This window comes from Gorilla gorilla, chromosome 15 (genome assembly GCF_029281585.2).
Source record: "Gorilla gorilla gorilla isolate KB3781 chromosome 15, NHGRI_mGorGor1-v2.1_pri, whole genome shotgun sequence".
In the NCBI taxonomy this organism is placed as follows: Eukaryota; Metazoa; Chordata; class Mammalia; order Primates; family Hominidae; genus Gorilla; species Gorilla gorilla.
This window is the reverse complement of record NC_073239.2, coordinates 12,708,667-12,726,797: the sequence shown is the minus strand read 5'-3', so window position 1 is coordinate 12,726,797 and position 18,131 is coordinate 12,708,667. Positions and strand designations below refer to the sequence as shown.

Below are 18,131 nucleotides of genomic sequence, written 5' to 3'. Positions count from 1 at the left end.
TCACTGGTAAAGTTAACAGAGAATTCAGAATATTCTAATTCTGTAGTAGTGATAGTAAATCAATTATAACTTGGTGTAAGGATTAAAAAAACAAAATAGTTAAAAATTAATACAACTGTAATAATTTATTAATTGGGATGCTATGTACAAAAATGTAAATTATGACATCAAACAAATGTGGGAGGGGAAAAATGTAGTTTTTTATGCAATAAAAGTAATGCTGTTATCAGGTTAAAATAGACCGCTATAAATGTAAGATGTTTTATGTAAGCCTCATTGTTACCAAAACCTATAGCAGTTACACAAAAATAAAGAGAAAGGAAACAAAGGATACCACTACAAAATATTTTCCAATTATAAAGAAAAAAAGAGAAGAAAAAATCTACAAAAAAGCCAAAACACACCTAAAAAATAGCAATAGTATGTCCTTGCCTGTCCACAATTACTTTAAATGTAATTAGATTACTTTCTACAATCAAAGATATAAAACATGCAAAGCCTATTTGCTGTGCCACTTTAGCCTACTGCATCTTGAGATGCAATTTCGGTTACTTGTTCAAGTCCAATTAAACAAAAAAAATACTCACACAACAAATTACATGACGCAGATTTATTACTAATAGATAGAAAGGAAAGGGGCTGTAGAAGCCTAGGATTCATGGTGAACTAGTCCCCCCTGCTTAGGAAAGCTGCCCAGGATAAATGAAATTTCACCTGCACATGCCCCATCTATACTGCAACTGAGAGACCTGAAAAGTGGCCTACTCTAGGATTTATACCCCAGGGAAACTTGATATGCTGAGTGAAATTGCTGTAGGACATCCTTTACTATGAGGAAAAGGAACAAAACCCAACCTCTTCTGGCCAGTTCTTCCTTATCCCAGGATATTGTATTCTCAGCATATTCTGCAGTTTTTGAGAACTTAAAGCAAGAAAAGGGGAGGGAAGAACTGGATTGGTGCAGGGCTACCAGGAGAACTGAACTGCAGAGTCCTGAATGGATAAATAAAACAAAAACTTACAATATGGTACCTACAAGAGAAATACTTAGGCCTTAGGGAAATACATAAACTAATACTGAAGGGATGGAAAAAGACATTCTATGCAAATAAAAACCAAAGAGAGTAGGGATACCTATACTTATACCAGACAGAAGAGACTTTAAGTCTAAAATTGTAAAAAGAGACTAAGAAGATCATTATATAATGATAAAGAAGTCAATTCATCATGAGGCTATAACAACTGTAAATGTATATGCACCTGATATCAGAGTATCTTAATATATGATGCAAATATTAACTGATCAGAAGGCAGCAATAGACAAGAATACCATAACAGTAGAGGATTTCAATTCCTCATTTTCAGCCATGCACAGATTATTGAGACAGAAAATTAATAAGGAAACAGTGGACTTGAGCTACACTTTAGACCAAATGGATTTAACAGATATATACAGAACATTCTATACAACAGCAGTAGAATACAGATTATTCTTAATTATACATGGAACATTATCCAAGATAGATAACACAAAATCTTAAATTTAGGACAAATGAAAGTATATCAAGCCTCTTTACTGATTACAATGTTAGTAGGACAGAAAATGTGCAGTTTTCTGGAAACCAATAACAGGTGGAAATGGAAAATTCACATTTGTGAAAATTAAAAGCATACTACTAAATAACCAATGGACCAATAAATAAAGTAAAACAAAATTTAAAAATATCTTGTGACAAAGGAAAATGAAAACAAAACATTCCATAACTTATGGGATGCAGCATAATCCACAATAATAAGGAAAATTATGGTGATGATACCTATGTGAAGAAAGAATAAAGATCTCAAAGACACAAACTAACTTTATGTTTCAAAACACTAAAAAAACCAAACTAAGTAAAAAGGAAGAAAATGACAAAGATCAGATCAGAAATAAATGCGGAAGAGACCAGAAAAAAAATGAGATAAATGCAACAAAGAGTTCTGTTTTCGTAATACATAAATAAAATTGACAAACTTTTACCCAGACTAAGAAAACAAGAGAGAGCATTCAAATAAATAAAATTAGAAATAAGGGAGGGGACATTACAACTGATACCACAGAAATACAAAGGATCATAAAACACTACTCTCAATAATTATAGTCCAACAAATTGAAAAACCTAGAAGAAAGGAATAAATTCCTAGAAATACACAACCTACCACGACTGAAAAATGAAGAAATAGACAATCTGAACAGACCAATAACAAATAAGGCGATTGAATCTGTAAACAAATTCTCCCATTAAAGCCCAAGACCTGATGGCTTCATCTATGAATTTTACCAAATATTTAAGGAATAATTAATGCCAACACTTCTCAAACTTTTTGAAAAATTGAAGAGGAGAGAATACTCTCCAAACTCATTTTAGGAGACCAGCATGATCCTGATTTTAAAAAAAAAGAAAAAGAAAAAAGAGAAAAAGGATAAGAATATCACAAGAAAAGAGAATTACAGGTCAGTATCCCTGAACGTATATGCAAAAATCCTCAATGAAATACTAGCAAACCAAATTCAATAGTACATAAAAAGAATTATTCACCATGATCAAGTAGAATTTATCCCTGTGGTACAAGGATGATTCAACTCACTCTTACCACATCTTTTCAACATAGTGTCAGAAGTCATAGTAAGAGAAAGAGATTAAAGGCATCCAAATCAGAAAGAAAGAAGTAAAATTGTCTGTGTTTGCAGATGAGATGACATGATCAGAGACCCTAAGATTTCACAAAAAATACCCCGTTATAACTAATTAAAAAAACTCAGTAAAGCTGCAGGATACAAAAATCAACATACAAAAATCAATATCATTTCTATACACAAAGAACTATCCAAAAGTTAATGGAGAAAATACTCCCATGTATAACAACATTTTAAAAACTACTTAGGAATAAATTTAAACAATGAAATGAAAAATCTGTACACTGAAAACTATAAAATATTGATGAAAGAAATTTTTAAAGACAAATAAATGGAAAGCTATTCAGTAGTCATGGATCAGAAGACTTCATATTGTCAAAATGTCTGTACTATCCAAAGAGGTCACAGATTCCATGCAATTCCTATCAAATTCCAATGACATATTTTACAGAAATAGAAAAGACAATTCTCAATTTTGTATAGACCCACAAACGACAGAAAGATCTAACTAAAGTAATCTTGACCAAAATAGACAAAGCTGGAGACATCATACTTCCTGATTTCAAAGTATACTACAAAGCTACAGGAATTAAAGCAGCATAGTACTCCCATAAAAACAGACACATAGATAAATGGAACAGAATAGAAAGCCCAGAAATAAGCCCATGCATATACAGTAAATTGGTCTTTGACAAGGGTACCAAGAATATACAATGAGGAAAGGATAATCTCTTCAATAAATATTGTTGGAGAAATTGAATATCTACATGCAAAAAAATAAAATTGTATCTGTATTTTACATCATTCACAAAAGTCAACATGAAATGGAGTAAACACTTACACATAAGCCTTGGAGCTACGAAACCCTCAGATAAAAACGTGAGGAAAACTTAACATTGGTCTTGGCAATAATTTTTCAGATATGACACCAAAAGCACAGGAAAAAATAAACAAGTGGGACTATATCAAACTAAAATGTTTCTGTACAACAAAAGAAAGTATCAGCAAAATCAAAAGCCAACCTATGGAATGGGAGAATATATTTGCAGATCATATATCTATTATAGGTTAATACTATAATATATGAGAAACAACACAAATTAATAGCAAGAAACCCTAAAATAACCCAATTTAAAAATGAGGAAAGAACACGAATAGACATTTTTCTAAAGATGTCATATAAATTGTCAATAGATATGTGAAAATTTTTCAACTTCATTAATCATCAAGGGAGTGCAAATCAAAACCACAATGAGATATTACCTTATACCTGTTTAGATGGCTATTATGAAAAGACTTATTTTGGAAATAATGTGGAGAAAATGGAAACCCTATACATTGTTCATGGGCATGTAAATTGGTGCAGACATTGAGGAAGAAAGACAGTATGAAGGTTTTTCAAATATTTAAAATAGAACTACCATATGGTCCAGCAATCCCATTTCTGGATATATATTAAAAGGAAATTAAATCAATATGTAAAAGAGACATCTGCACTCCCAAGTTCACTGCAGTATTATTCACAATATCCAAGATATGGAACCAACCTAAGTGTCCATCACTGGATGGATGAATAAAGAAAAGTTGGTATATATAGACAATGAAATCCTATTCAGCCTTTTAAAACAAGGAAATCCTATCATTTGTAACACAATGAATGAACCTGGAGGACATTATGTTAAGTGAAATAAGTCAGGTACAGAAAGGCAAATACCACATAATTGCATACGTAGAATCTGAGAAAGGCAAATTCATAGAAGCAGAGGATAGAGTGGTTGTTGCTACAGGAATAGGATAAATTAGGAGATTTTGGTCAAAGGCTAAAAAGTTTCAGTTAGAAAGAATCAATATGTTCTGGGAAAAAAAATATTTCAGAGAGAAGATACTCTAATTCTTCATTCTTAAAACTACACCCAAAAGCAAGGCAGAAGAAAATACATAGAAACACAGAACTCATTTCTTCTGAAATTCAAAAATATCTGTAACGCTTACACAGAAAAATTAGGAAGAGCTATCAATTGCGATGAACATTGATCAATCAGTGGAATCCCATCGAGAGTGTCCATCTTCATTCAATTGCAGCTCTCAGAGTATGCAGCTCTCCCCAAAATAGAGTACATGCCAAGAGGTGAACAACAGACTGTCCTGGCTTGTGAATAACAAGATATGAGCCAAATACCTTATTATATTTTTTATTCAAGGAGAAGATTGTTAAACATCCTACTTTCTAAAAAGCAATTCTACTAGGCACAGACAAATTCACAGAGGAATTCTAAAATACTCCTTTAAGAAACTCATGGCTTTAATCCTATATAAACTGTTCCAAACATTGGGGAAGAAAAAAGAAAGCTTTTATTAATAATGCTAATATGCACTGCTCCAAAAAATAGCCATGGGTAAAAATCACAGCAAAAATACTATTCATGACATGAATATGAGAACCTTCCAAATATTAGCCCATAGAATCCAGCAGCCAAATCACAAATGAAATTAGAATTTTTTTCAGAAATCTCAGGATGGCTCACTATTTGAAATAGTTTAATATATGTCACTATATTCCCAAGTCATAGGTTGTACATATAATAAAAGCCTATATTGCAAACTTATAACAATTAAAAATGAAAATGCATTAAATGTCTATAAAAATGGAAATGCATTAGAAGTCCGTAAGTAGAGTTGTTGCAGCTAAACTATAGCACCTTCATACAATGAAACACTGAGCAGTTAATACAATAAAAATGGAATCTTGAGTGCACTATTATAAGGTATATTGTTGAGTGAAAAAATGCAGAACAGTACATATGTGTGGGAACCCACACATGCATATGATATGCATTTGTGAACAAAATTTAAAAATTAATGAGTATATATGACTGAAATATATATAATACTTGCAAAAGAATACACAGAAAATGTACAATGTTGGGAAACCGAAAATGAGAAAACTATACTTTTCATTTCCTAACTTTTAACATTTATAGCAATTGCATACATTACCTATTCAAAAATAAATGCAAAATTTGTAAGAAATACAAGTTTTCTGAAAGTGGCATGTAAAAGGGTAAGGCATTTTGGATTCCCAGCCACTAAGATTCATTAAAAAATTAATAAAAGGACTAGTAAGCATGACCATTTTAAAATCACTCACTCTTTACTATACACAGCCCAAATAAGGCTGCTTCCAAAGAGCCTGTCTTAAATGCCTTACTTTGAAATAATGTACATTTCTTCTATTAGCCATGGCATTTTCCATAATGTACATTTCTTCTATTAGCCATAGCATTTTCTATAATGTACATTTCTTCTATTAGCCATAGCATTTTCTATAATGTACATTTCTTCTATTAGCCATAGCATTTTCTATAATATACATTTATTCTATAAGCCATGACACTTTCTATACTTATACTGTACTTTGTGCCTTATATTATAGTAATTTATTTGCACACTCATTCTCTCACACCTTAGTACCTTTCTCATGCTATCAACTTTTCATAAATTTTTCTTGGGCAGTTATGACAATGAGGATTTTTCAGGAAGTCTTGGGTCAAGCATTATTTCCTCTAGAGACTTCTAGTCTAAGTTTTTAGTTTTTTGAGAATTTCTTCTCCATTCTTCTATGAACATCTTTATCTTACTACATATCATACCCCAAATTACTATTTGCAAGTTTATTATCCCCTCTAGGCCATTAACTCTCAGGAAGCATGTTACGTGTATAAGATCATTCAATCATGACCACAATCCTCTGATGTAGGTACTTTACCCATATTCTGCTGATGAGAAACCTGAAGCCCAAAGATACTAAATAATTTGCCCAATTAAAAATTAATCAAGACTGGATTTGACTCAAAGATGTCTGATTCTATAGTTGTACTTCACTTCTATGCTATGCTATTACTCAGAAGTTAATATTGATATTAACATCTAGAGTTTTGTTGCTAAGAAATGGCATATAACTTCTGCTTTCAAATAGGAAATCACTGAATGCATTTTCCCTCATGGTGATGATATTCCCCATCTAGTTCTAATTAGACCCACTGGTCACCTTGAGAATGATGATTAGTGTTTCTAATACTAGCCTAAGTTATACGCATATAAGAAGTTGCTTTAAACTGGTATATTTGGTTTCAAATTAAATAGTTACTGGAAAAAAAGATAGAGGGAAACTGTATTTCTTAAATTTTCTGCTATAATTTCCTGAAAGGATAAGAATATAATGGTACAATAAAGTATGATGACTCAGTGTCTCTTTCATTATGCCAATGAAAACATAGTCTAGTATCTTCGTCTTGTCTATTTTAATGTGAATGTTAAGTTTATACTGAAATGAACTCAAAAGAGATTACATAATCTTCACTTTTTTATGTCACTCATTATATTCTGCAAGTTATATCAGAAGTTAATTCTTTAAAATATTCCAAAATTAGTATTGCTTTTTTCCTATAATCTTAATAACTCATTGTTGGGAACAACCATTTCACTTGTTCAAGAAAATTAAAAAACATGTAATGTGGTTATGTTTACCTCAAAAGGGGAAGATAAATTAAAAAAGAAAAAGATTCAAAAAGAGGCACAACTTGTTAAATTATTTCCTCTTTGATGACAAGAACCAAGTTTAGGAACTATAATCTCAGAACTTAAACTCTTGTCATCATTTTGAGAAAGGAAAAATAATAATAATATAAACCAGAATTGAAAGTAGTCATTTCTCCTCAAGGAAGCAATTTTTATTCTTTTCATTTGTCAATCAGGTGACAATATGTAGCTTATTAATACAAGAACCAGGGGTTTTATTTCTAGATTTTGATCAGAAGTGTTGATGCCACGAAGCTTCTGAAATAAAACTAAGTATTTTGCTTCCTTCCTTCAGTTAAATTTGGAGTAAAAAGGTAAGTGGGTATATCAATACATTAATTTTGTGCCACTCTTGGCAACAAAATTAATAAATGACCAAAAACTTCAGTGTGATCATTTTATTCTAAACCTGTAACTTATGTTGAAAACATATTCTGGCTATAAAATAAATTTTCATGTGCCAAGCACCAACAGGAGTTTACCATTTATTGGTGTGCCACCAGGGCATCATTCCAAAAAAGGATTTTCAATCTGTTCTCGCATCACGTAACATGCACAAGTAGCTAAGCTCAAGGCAAAAATGTTGTATGAATGCATGTTTCTGAAAGAGCAGCTGGCTTGGAGTCTTAAAATTCAGCTCAGTATCAAAGGAATAAGTTTAACGCAAGCCCAATTGGGACTGCTAGCTTATGTCGATTACCAGCTGTCATGGAACCAAACTTCAGGATTGCATACTGCTTCCTGTCCTTAAAAAGATTCACTAGTTTGAAGCAGAACACATGCTTTTGTTTTGCCTTATTTTTATTTTGGTATCAAAATTTACTATAATTGGATACTTTATTCAATATGAATACTTCTTGAGTTTTCAGGGAAATAAAACTTTGAAATACAGTAATAGGATTCTACATTATCACCACTTTGGTGGATCCTTTCAGGGGTACCTTGTTTGGGTGAACTATGTGCTTTCCTCCCTTGAGTTAAATTTCTACCAGCACAAGATTTTAAATTTTTCATATTATTAAGCATCTAAAACCATGCATTTTGAAAACTGAGGTTAATGGGTATCCTCCAAATAATTTATTTGCTTCCAAACTCCAAAGTCAATACATTTACTGCAAGGATCATTTTTTTTCACAATATTATATTTTAGATGGTTAGTACAGAATGTAACTAATTTTCCTAACATGATGAATACAACCATTACATTCTAGTTTGATATTTTATAAGGGAGTACACTTGGCCTTCTTAATGCTTCTAGGAGTTTAATCCTTAGTACCATCACAGATTAGCATTTACTAAATGTTAAATAAAATATAACCAATGGTTATGTGCTATATATTTCCAAATATGAAAAACGCTTATCATATCGTAGAAGGCATGATTTCAAAGTAAAATGTATCATAACTTACATAATAATCTTGACTCAGAATTTTCTTAATGTCTAGGCAAATCTACGTATCAGTACAGAGGAAACAACATGGTTGACATTTTATTGGAGTCACTTAAATTAATTTTACATTTCTGAGGCTATGTTATTAGAACACAATGCCTAAGGTCACAGGGAAAGACCTAATACCATTGTATTTCATGAAGGAATCACTGAATATATTCTCCGAGGAGTACGTATGGAACTGCCTCCCTACCCCTCCCCTGTTCCTTGTCTATATACTGGGAGGTCTTTTCTTTGGTAACATCTATGCTCTTTAAAGTTGCTCCCTTGCAGCTGATGAATGACTTTCACAGTCAGTAAGTTCTACTTGGCTTGTCTTATTTCTCATTGAGAATAGAGCTCAAGGTTCTATCCTTTCAGATCAATATTTTTGTTTTATGTTTGCTATGTTATTCACAACTTTCTATAAAAGCTTCTACAAACTACCTGGAATCATTTGCCAGAGAAACATGATAGACTTTGCTTCATATTGTGTGTTTCTTTTTTTAGTTTATACAGGAAAACACACAGGGACTAGAGTAAACCATGGTGATTATAAAATTAGATTCCAAAAGGTTATATATTATCATACACACACACATACACACACATGTGTATCTAATATATATTATATGTAATAAGTAATTAATGAAGCACACATGGACTGTTTCTACTGGAAATACTTGGTCTATTTAAAAATTCTCACCTTTGTTTATAAAAAATCCTAATGTCTAAAAGCAGATTTTCATTGTATTCATAGCTCCTTAAAGTGTGAATAAATTCATAATGGAGTAGGAGGTCTTTTTTACTAACTTTAAGAATTATTATTCATAATAAAAATCACATGTAAAGATATGCTGCAAACAATTAAGCTAGAGAACATATCTTGACCCTTGATTTTACAACTTTTACTCATAGGCTACAACAAAACTCTGAGAGAGTAATAAAGTTTACAAAAACATTTAATTCAAGAAACTATGCAATACAAATAAGCAAACTCTACAAATTTAGTTAACATAAGAGGTAGAAGCAAAAGTATGTTGCCTTAAAAATTATTAAGAAGCTTAAAAAAGAACCCTAATGATGTCTTAATTCTTAGTTCTATATTTACTCATGATTTGCATGAACCAATATACATGAACACTAATTAATATAAAATATATTTAAAGTACTTTAGATTTTTATTGAATATGTTGCAATCATCTTTATCCATTATTCTTGAAGAAGCTTTGATTTTTTCCTTCATGAAACCATTTATGTAAGAATGCCACAATTCTTTTGTAATCTAAAATTACAATTTTAGATAATTGTAATTAGACTATAACCAGTTCTGTAAACACCATTTTCCAAATAAATTGCTTCTACTGAAGCTACCCAATAAATTTTAAATATATCAGAGAAAAAGTGCTCTGATGTCATTATAGCCAGTTTAAATCCTAGAACTACATAAAGACTTTGTTTAGGCCTTATTTTAATGGATTAGTCCCCAACTTTCTCTTGCTCTAGTCTCCAGGCATCCAATTCATATGTTAATTAGCCATCACTTTTTTAAATGCCTCAAAATTGATCTTTTGGTCATGTGCAAAAGAATAAGTAAATAAAAATTTTTATTTGCTTAGTTTAAATGGAACTAATAAAATTACATTTTAAAATATTTTATGTTTGAATCTATCACCTCAATTCAATTGGAATGTATTTTACTAAACTTCTCTTCTTCCAATAAGCTCAGTCATGCATGGTTAGAAAATCAGCCTCAAAAGTACATTATACATATCTTACTTTAATAATCTTCAGTATACAGCTTAACATGTGGAATCAGGCTGATATCTCTAAAGTGATAAATCTATAATCTTAGCAACAACTGGAAATCATCAAGGTAGATAAATCCTTTGCAGCTAATTTTGTCATAGATGTCAAATTTTGCAATTGAATTTCCACATTGGGCATAATTATACACCTTGGATGTAAAAACATCAGGAAAATAATACTTAATAATTATTTATTCATGGTTAATATTATTCTAAGTACTGTCAATAAGTCCCAAATTAATGAATTTTAAACACATACAATTGTTCAAAATTTTGTGCTAGTTATAGAAAAATTAAATTAGTAAAGCACTTGATATCACAAATTAGTCTAAAGAGTTGGGTGCTTATGGTGGACAACAAATAGGTGTCTCTTTTTAATTATGTAAGAGAAATGAAAGTATCTGGAAAAATATGTAATGCAATGGAAAATAAACAAGCACAATGAAAATTAATAGAAGTTAAATTTGTAGCTAACTATTTAATTTATGCATAAAAGAGTCAGAAAGTAGGCTTCCACTTCCTAGAGATATGATACACCAACAGAATCTTTGATAAATCTTATGAATGTTAATTTTCCCCACAGTGGAACTAATGTTTCTGATTAGCTAAAGTAAATAGTTATGTGCAAGTACAAGTGGTTTTCAGTGGTAGTATTTTTTCTTTTTCAAACATTATAAAGATTTAAAACACAAACATTGCTCTATACCCTTAGGAAAAAAATTGAAATGAGATTCCAGAATTCAGGTTGTGTTTTAATTTTGCTAATAATTAGCCTTGTGCTATATATCTTAACATTGATTCTATATCAGTAAAATGCATAAAATATTAGGGACTTTAAAGGGTATCTTAGAATTTACAACAAGCTGTATTTTTAAGTGAACTTTTTGCACCCAGCTCTCATTAATGTAGAAATCCTTCATCTTGGAAAATCACAGTATAAAAGAAAATCTCCTTTTTTCTTTTTTTTTAGTATAATGATGATACTCACATGTTCACAATTACAGAGAAAGAGAGAAAGAGATTATATAAGATGTGGTCCAGTGGGGCAGGGGAAGAATATGTTTTTGTGATTATGTAATGATACAAATATGGCCCAAAGTTATTTTATTTTAAAAATGACTACACTTTTAAAAGTATAAAACATTTTCAGGTCTATTATTTAATATCAGAGATATAACAATCCTGTAAGTGACATAGGTACATTCAATATTATCATAATCTCAATGATCAAGAAATTACATTTGGTTTCTTATGAAAATGCCACACACATAGTAATGTCAGCTAGTGCACCAGATAGGAAACTCTCTGATTCCCACCGTATTGCTAAATTTCCTCCACCATTACAACTAGCACACAGCTTTGGTGGAAAACCTGCCACACACATTTACTGCAGCAAAGAAAAAACTGAATGGGTAGATCATAGTTAGATACCAGTTCACCCTGCCTTAGTGACAGAGTGTGCTGTCTTAGTTTGAATTACCTCCTCACCCTTTACCTTGTCAAGTTCCATTTTTTTCTTATCATGTCTACCAGTAACTTTCAAAAATGAAAAGGATTGCATCTTCTGAACTTCTGCAGTCTACTGGACAAAGTATTCAGCTTACATTTACTATATGGAGACTCACATTGTTATTTAACTTTCTTGTGTTTATTTCTCATTTCACCAACTAAATCTCAAAAACTGGAGGGTTCTATGTTTATAAAATCTGTCACTCTGCCAGAGACCTGATATCTTCTCTGATGAACATCTTTCATAGTATTTCTCGTAAAGGTTGTTTCTGCATATTCTGATTCCAAAAGTTTGGAATTTCTGGAGGATCATGATGACTTTCACCCAGATACCCCAGAAGCTAGACAATAAAAAACACTAGTGAGTACTCAGTAAATGTTTAATAAAGGAATGCATATATGTTCAACAAATGTCTATTCTGCATTTTATAATTGAATCAGCCAAGCATTTATTTAATCTTAAAAAATGAAAAACAACTCTTTTAACTGATGTTCTAAAATAAGGTAAGATTAAAATTAGGGACATAAAAAATTAGAAGTTTGTTTTTATTAATTTTGGTGGATTCTATTGAACTTTTGTTGGAAGAGAATACTAATGAATCACTGAGCATAGTTCATTTAGAAAAAATATATATAGAAAGTTGAATTATCAAGCTAAATAAAAATTTTGCATTCGTGATGTTTGTGGATAATCGACAGACCCAACGAAGAATTTGTTTAAAATGTGTTTTAGAGTTAGAGATTAATGATTTTGTGGTCAATTATGACTAACTCTTCTAAGGTCATACAGCACTTTTTCCCAACTCACATGCGAATAAGAGAAAGAAAAGTCAAACTTATTTATTTATTTTTATATTTTATGTTTTATTTTTATTATACATTAAGTTCTGGGGTACATGTGCAGAATGTGTAGTTTCCTCATATAGTTATACACATGCCATAGTGGTTTGCTGCACCAATCAACCCATCACCTACTATCCCTCCCCTAGCCCCCTAACCCCAAACAAGCCCTGGTGTGTGATGTTCCCCTCCCTGTGTCTATGTGTTCTCATTGTTCAGCTCCCACTTATGAGTGAGAATATGTGGTGTTTGGTTTTCTGTGTTTGTATTAGTTTGCTGAGAATGATGGTTTCCAGCTTCATCCATGTCCCTGCAGAGGACATGAACGCATCCTTTATTATGGCTGCATAGTATTCCATGGTGTATATGTGCCATATTTTCTTTATCCAGTCTATCATTGATGGGCATTTGGGTTGGTCCCAAGTCTTTGCTATTGTGAACAGTGCCACAAGAAACTTATGTGTGCATGTGTCTTTACAGCAGCATGATTTATAATCCTTTGGGTATATACCTAGTAATGGGATTGCTGGGTCAAATGGTATTTCTGTTCTAGATCTTTGAGGAATCGCCACACTGTCTTCCACAACGGTTGAACTAATTTATGCTCCCACCAACAGTGTAAAAGCGTTCCTATTTCTTCACATCTTCTCCAGCATCTGTTGTTTCCTGACTTTTTAATGGTTGCCATTCTAACTGGCCTGAGATGATATCTCATTGTGGTTTTGATTTGCATTTCTCTAATTACCAGTGATGATAAGCATTTTTCATATGTTTCTTGGCCACATAAATGTCTTCTTTTGAGAAGTGTCTGTTCATATCCTTCTCCCACTTTTTGATGGGGTTGTTTTTTTCTTGTAAATTTGTTTAAGTTCTTTGTAGATTCTGGATATTAGCCCTTTTGTCAGATGGGTAGATTGCAAAAAATTTCTCCCATTCTGTAGGTTGCCTGTTCACTTATTTAAACATGACTACATAAATAGTTCTCTCCATTACTATTTATTCTCTCAAGGGAAGCTTAAAGAATAAAGAAGAAGAAAAAACAACACATTGGTCTAGCCACCTCATCAATCCAGCAAGCATTGTTGTGGCATTTCACTGGAGAAGGAAACTTGGGGGAAAAGTAACCCATCAAGGCTGTAAGAAAGGCTCCCAATTTAACCATCCTTGTCCCTATTTATCCACCTTTATTCACCACCCAAGACCATCCATTATTCTAGAGCACTCACCTATAAAAGTGGTCAAAGCATCAGAAGCAGACAAGGAGTGAGAACCAAAAGGCATCAAGAAACCGATTTGCTTGAGAAAAGCAGAGATTCTTCCTTTCACAGCTCTCAATGGCTGAGAGGGAAAATGCCCAAGAGATCATCTATGTGACTTAGAGACTCCTTTTGGGGAGGTTAAGAGTAGCATGAAGAATTTAAGATGAGACAAGAGTCTAAATTTTTAAAGTTTCAAGTCTAAATTTTTAAAGTTTCAAGGTTTTAACAGAATGTGGATATATTTGAACTTTCAAAAAGGACAATGTTTAGAAAGGGTAAAACCAGGACACACAAAACATTGGGAATTACCATGACCCCCAAGTGCTTCTGGCTCCAGGTAATAACCATTCATGTGTTTGCTGGAGGTTACACAATTTTCCCCTATTACCTGGTACAAAATGACTCATCACCTCCCAAAAGCTTCTTTTCAAACCACGATTTTCCCATTTATTTTGGTCCAATGTAGTCCTATTCTTTATGTCCTACAGACTTACTCCCAACTACCCCCCTGGATGTTAAAAAAAAAATGAAGGGATTCCCCTTAGCCTGGACCCCAAAACTCAGAATTAAATAAGAGAAGGGGCTGGCAGCCTCTTGGAGACTAAAACGACTTGAGGCTAAATCCATCTTTCCAGGAGTGGAAAATTTATTCAAATAATGTTTGAGAATTCATATATGCCACAATAGGATAAAAACTGAAAGGTAGAAATCTCACACTTTTCCTTGTGCCTCGCTCCCCTACTGCCCAACCAGATTCCAGACTTTATATCAATGTCATTACCATTTCTGTTAAATGGAGGCCTCCTAGGCACTAACCACACTGGCAACTTCATGGTGACATAAGGCACCACAGCTTTTCCACTAAAAAGCTGTAGCCTCTTTCTGGCTGTATTGGCGATCTCCAGTTACTTCAATACTGTAAAGCCTGTGGAAGCATACAAAATAATTTCTTTTTTTTTTTTTAAAGAAGGGGTAAGAAAGGTCTCCAGGAGATGGTGAGTTTTATTTTGTCTTGTCTGGATAGAGATTTGATTTGCTCTTAAATGTTCCAGGATGAAGAGAAACTAGGAGAAAGCACAGGATGTAGAGGTTTATTCAACGTAATCTTCTCCCCCATTTTTATCTTCACCATCAATGGAGAGAGCAGCATACTTGCTTGCAGAACTGAACTTGGAAGCTGGATTTTCCTCAGGTTTCTTTGGGTTAGGTGCAGATCTGGAGTCTTGATACTTTTTGCCATCTTTCCTATCTGACTTCTTCCAGTGGTCTTTATTCCCTCCATCTCCTGGACCACAGCTAGAGTTCCCAGTTTGGTCTTTTGGGACCTTGATCCCATCTGCTTTATTTTCATCTTTCCTTGCTGGTCCTTCCTCAGATGGTTGACCTGGAGCTACTTTTCCCCCACCACTTGTCAGAGATTGCTGCCCTGTGTCTGAGCTCTTGCAACACAGTAACTAAACTTGCCTGCTTTTATGTGCATTGTTGTAGGGATCAGCTTGGTAGACAGTATTAGCAGAGAAATGACACCGTTTGCAAGCTCTTCTCCCATCAGTCCTAGATTAGGCCCTGGTCAGCTATGCAGGGGTTTTGGTTTATGCATGCTGCAGCTGTGAGCATAATGAATATAATTTACTGAGTGGACAAAGGTGTGTACCAAGTGAATTTAAATAATTGGTGTGGATTGGCTAGTAGCTAAGAAGTGGGCTTTTAAAGAGATACTGCAGATTAAAAGGTTTATTTTAAAGAAAAACAAAACTATTGACTGTAGATAATGAAAAGCTAGGGTTTGCCCTCTTCGTGTCTACTTTCCTTCCAAATAGTTGTATCCAAAACTGTTTTTCCCTCTCCCCTAACTTGCCCCGTTAAAGCAGAAATGGGGATTGATTCATGTCCCGTTCCTGAATACATGTAAAATTTGTACAAAAATATCTTCTATGAAAATGATTTGTCATCTGTAGACTTATTACCTGGGAGATGTCTTGAGATGTAAAAGCTCATCCTTTGGGTTGTGTGTTTTTTGTTTTCTCCAAATAAATCTGATCTTTAAAGTTCAAAAAAAAATGACTATGTATATAAAACTTTAAATTTTAAAAGCCCCAAAATATTTGCAAATCTGCTAGCCCCTTAGTGGTTTCGGTACTTGAATTTCACGTTCTTTCTATAGTAGCCTATAACCCAACATGAATAGAAAAGTTGACTACACATGTTCTCTATAGCTAACAAATGGAAATTTATTTGCATTTTACTAAAGTAATCCATATAAGTGAGGGGTTTTGTTTTCATTTTAAAATGTCAGACTATGTATTACTTAATGCTTTTCAAAACAAGCATATTATGTTTATCATCTTAAGATATTTAAGAGCTGCAGCCCTGTATTTTATATGATAAAGCCCCTACATAAAAGATAATACTAGACACATTAAAAATATTCATTTTTAGGGATATGTTAATTCAACTTTTGACATTAGACTGATAAAATGAGGTGATGCTGCAAAATTACTTAAAATTCTAACAGGAAAAAATGTTCTCACATAGGCATGCCTAGATATAAAAAACATTAAGTTCAATGAAAATTTCTGCTTGATTTATGACAAATTATATGACATGATAATATTAATAGCTCACATTTAATAAGCACTAACTAATTTCATCACTAAGTTCTTTAAGGTTTATTTAACCCTGGCCTTAACGCTTTTAAAAATTGTGATGGTATTTTGATGCTGTTATTTCAAAATATTGTTTATTTGCTCTTTTTTGGCAATAAGCTTTTCCTTTGTCTCTTTCTAGTTTCACTTTGATATACCTCCATTTACTGCTTAATACTGTTTCTTTTGCCAGCTCATACTATTCTGTGGGATAACATATTTTCATGGCGTCAAAGTATAAATTTGCATTTTCTTCAACACCGTTCTTTGTTCATCTCCACTTCTTATATGTATCTCAGATGAGCAGTGCTTAGTATATCTACATATACTTAAGTATATGTGGTAAGTATATCTACATATACTTAAGTGTATGTGGCAAGTATATCTACATATACTTAAGTGTATGTGGCAAGTATATCTACATATACTTAAGTGTATGTGGCAAGTATATCTACATATACTTAAGTGTATGTGGCAAGTATATCTACATATACTTAAGTGTATGTGGCAAGTATATCTACATATACTTAAGTGTATGTGGCAAGTATATCTACATATACTTAAGTGTATGTGGCAAGTATATCTACATATACTTAAGTGTATGTGGCAAGTATATCTACATATACTTAAGTGTATGTGGCAAGTATATCTACATATACTTAAGTGAATGTGGTAAGTATATCTACATATACTTAAGTGTATGTGGTAAGTGTATCTACATATACTTAAGTGTATGTGGTAAGTGTATCTACATATACTTAAGTGTATGTGGTAAGTGTATCTACATATACTTAAGTGTATGTGGTAAGTGTATCTACATATACTTAAGTGTATGTGGTAAGTGTATCTACATATACTTAGTAGAGATACATAGAAAGTGTAGGAGAGAGGGAAAAAAGGGAGAGAAAACAACTAAATTGAACCTGAATCAAAAGAGCCGCCAAACTGACAGCTCCATTACTGTACAAATTGCACAGATTAATCTTATGGTTAGATTTAAGTTATTCATACTAGAGCAAAATTTCCAGTCAAAGCACTCACAGTTCTGTGAAGCCAATGTGGCAAAAGTGGCCAAAATGATTAGTGACTTTGTTGTTGATGTATTCTCATCCATCTATAAAACAAATATTAAACTTCTTAACTTTTTCATCTATTTTTCTCTGCCACTTTCTTGAATAATGACTAGTAATACCACCACCACATCCTAACACAGACCTTCCACCTACCTGGTATGAGCCCAGCAGACCAATCTATCTAGATGCCTTGTGTATATAAAAGCACAATCAAAAAACATATGCTCAAGGCTGTTGAAATGCTACCACGCGCACCTCTCAAGATAATTACAGACATCAGATATTGTTCTACAGTAGTAACATTCACAATTTA

At 32.7% G+C, this 18,131-nt stretch overlaps 1 long non-coding RNA gene across 1 annotated transcript in view; it reads right to left on the bottom strand.

The window, feature by feature from the left end:
• Window positions 1–17,850, bottom strand: part of LOC134757105 (uncharacterized) — a 33,515-nt gene extending 15,665 nt beyond the window's left edge. Inside the window, exon 1 of the long non-coding RNA XR_010130716.1 lies at window positions 17,787–17,850. This is a non-coding gene — a long non-coding RNA (uncharacterized lncRNA). The remainder of the gene's footprint in view (window positions 1–17,786) is intronic.
• Window positions 17,851–18,131: the final 281 nt, after the last annotated feature.